Source organism: Saccoglossus kowalevskii, chromosome 17 (assembly GCF_978046115.1).
Source record: "Saccoglossus kowalevskii chromosome 17, keSacKowa6.1, whole genome shotgun sequence".
NCBI classification, from domain to species: Eukaryota; Metazoa; Hemichordata; class Enteropneusta; family Harrimaniidae; genus Saccoglossus; species Saccoglossus kowalevskii.
The window spans coordinates 3,364,211-3,367,541 of NC_140657.1; positions in this window are offsets into that span (position 1 = coordinate 3,364,211).

Below are 3,331 nucleotides of genomic sequence, written 5' to 3' on the forward strand. Positions count from 1 at the left end.
CACATTTTTGTGCATATTTCAAACTACAGTGTCCATAAAAAAATACTTACAAAAATATATAGTTTTGTGGACTAGGGAGGTCATCTTGGTTGCCTAATTAACTAATTAAAATACCTGTAACTAAGACTATAGCAGCTTAACTTTTTTCCAGCCTACCCTGCTACAATAGAATCGCTGGAGTTGCTTGTCCTTCCTATTGTCTATGGTTTAACTCCGGGGTTACGTCAAAACGCCAAACGACTGGAGATATGTGTTAAAAAATAAACCTTTGTTGTTGTGGTGTACGCAAGAAGATGAACTACTTATGTTTTTAACATCACTACACCTATTAACCATTCACCCTTAGACGTGATAATTTCATTTCAATAGTAAAAATCCGTTCTCAAAAATCCAAATAATCACAACCTCACCGAAATTCATGTTTTATTGTTACCCACAAGCCACACCCAGACCATTCATCACAAAACGAGTGGTCTGGGGTATACTGGTACTCCGACCCATGCCGAGGACTTCCTGTTTGTAATGCTATAGGTTAGGATAGGATAGGATATTTTATTTGGAACGTACACAAAAACAATGCTTGAGTAAAGTCCAACGTAAGAAACATACAGTATCACAACTAATCTAAAATAATTTTAAAATCTGAAAAACAAAATTAGATAAAATACTACAAATATATTTGTCTACACTAGAGAAAACATTAATAAACAATTCTCCATTTGGTAATGTTTGATAGTCAGGTGAGTATTTGAACAATGTATAGAGGAATTTTTTTCTGTGTTCTGAAAAACTGTCACAATGAAAAAAGTAATGTTTTTCATCACCCACATCCTTAGAGTCACATTTGTTACATACCCTGTCAATTTTATTTATTCCCCTGTGACGACCTATTTCAATTGGCAAGAAGTGGGCTGAAATACGAAATTTGGTTAATGCTAGTCTGTGTTTTTTGTTTTTTATATCATCCAAGTATTTTTCAAATTTATAATTATTTTTGAATGTTTTATAAGTACTTAGTTTATTATGACCAGTTTTGTTCAACTGACATTACACATTTGTTGAGTAAATTTGGTTTAACCTTTCTTTAAACAGATTGCAAAAATTTGTCTGATTAGTATCCGTGTTTGTCATATTTGTAATTTGTAGAAGTTTTTGGACAAATTTATACCAGGGATCGTATTTAAACCCACTACTTTCTTTAAAAGCAGCTTCGATAATTATGTTGTTTGTTTTCTTACATGACAACCTTTGATAACATTTTATGACAGTAGTACAAATATCAATCACAAGTGGGAAACGACCTAGTTCACCTCTACAAGCAATATTCGATGCCTTCCTATGTACTCCCAAAACTCTCTTACAAAACTTTATATGAAGTTTTTCTGGTAATATTTTGTCAGAGAATAGCTTTGATACAAAAACAGTATTATCAATCTCTGATTTGCTATTGCCAGTTCCACTAAATAGATTAGTCAGAAAACTACCCGAAACTGCTGACCCATAAAGAATAACTGGTTTAATAATAGAATCAAACAGTTTACAGGCTAGACTCACTGAATGACATTCATTTGAATCCCAAAGCATTTTATACATTTTAAATGATGCTTTGTGAGCTTTTTCATATAACCTTGCTGTGGCTGCACTAAATTTCCCATTTGATTGGAAAGTGATGCCAAGGTAGTTATAAAAATTCACACATTCAAGTTGTGTTCCATTAATATAGAATTGAAATTGTCTTCAAGGTTTTTACCAGTGCTGTTGAAAACTATAATTTTAGATTTGTTTATGTTAACCTTTAATTTCCATTTCTGGCAGTAATTTTGAATGGCATCAATGCCCTTCTGTAGACCATCATGACTAGTAGATATTAACAGAAGATCATCTGCATATAAAATACAGTTAAATTTCACACCATTCAGATCCACTGGGTCAAAATTGTTAACAACATCACAAATACCATTGACATAAATATTAAACAACTGGGAACTTAAGTTGCAGCCTTGCTTCACACCTCTATTAGAATCAAAGTATGGTGTAATTCCCCTATTCATTTTTATGCTATAGTGTGTATTTTTATCGATTGACTTAATTGAATTATAGAAGTTCCCCCCAATGCTTAAATGCAGAAGTTTATATAGTAAGCCCTCACGCCAAACCGAGTCAAAGGCTTTGGAGAAGTCAATAAAGCATGAAAATAAATAGTTTTCTGTTTTTTTACATTTGTTGTTTACGTATTTTGTAATCAAGGACCTCAAAATATAAATGTTATCCGTTGTCCTATGATTTTTCTTAAAGCCAAACTGGTTATCTCTGTTTTGATTGTTTTCATGCAGATAGCTAGTTAACCTGCTGTTTAAACAGCTGGAGATGGCAATGCCTCTATAATTATTGCAATCCGCTGGGTCTCCTGATTTAAAAATAGGGATAATTAAACTGCAGTTCCATAATGCAGGAAATTTGCCTGACTTTAAAACTAAACAAAATAATTTGGCAATTGAATTAATGAGATATGGTGCACCATGTTTTAACATTTCATTTGAAATCATGTCATTACCTGAGGTTTTACCTAATTTAAGTAATTTAATATGCTTTTTTACTTCATCGCTTGAGATTTCATAATCAAGATTAATTTTATTTACATTCTCCCTCTCCAGTTTACTAACACTATTCCTAACTGTATGGGTAAAACTACTCTCATCAACATTAGATTCACTGTTTAGACTTTTAAAGTGATCTAACCAATCGTTTACATTAATGTTGTCACTGTTACTATTTATTTTGTCAACATTTCCAAGTTCCTCTAACAGTTTCCAGAATAATTTAGGATTTGTTTGTTTAAGTGCCATAATTTTGTCACACAACTTATCTTTATATTCTCTTTTTTTAATTTTAATTAATTTTTTGTACTTTTTGTTGATGCTGTATCTTTCCTGTCTAATAAGGTTATCTCTTGGAAATTTGTCAAGTAAGCGTGAGCAATGAATTAATTTTTTACGCATTGAGGTAACATCGTTATCAAACCATTTTTTATTTTGGGGTTTATTATTCCTTTTCTTTACCCTGGGATGAATTAGCTTTAATGAACTTTTGGCTGCACTGGTTATAATATCATTAAAATGACTAACAGCTTCATCTATGTTTTCATAATCATGAGACTGGAAGGCATCAATTTTCTTTTTCACAGTGTTATTTGAGATAGCTTTGACAAAATTTTCACACCCATTTTCACCCCAGATAAATTTGCCTGGTAATGGGGAAATGTTGCTATAAGTATTTTTAAAGTCATGATTGAAGTTTGCAGTGAGAGACAAGGAGATAGGACAGTGGTCTG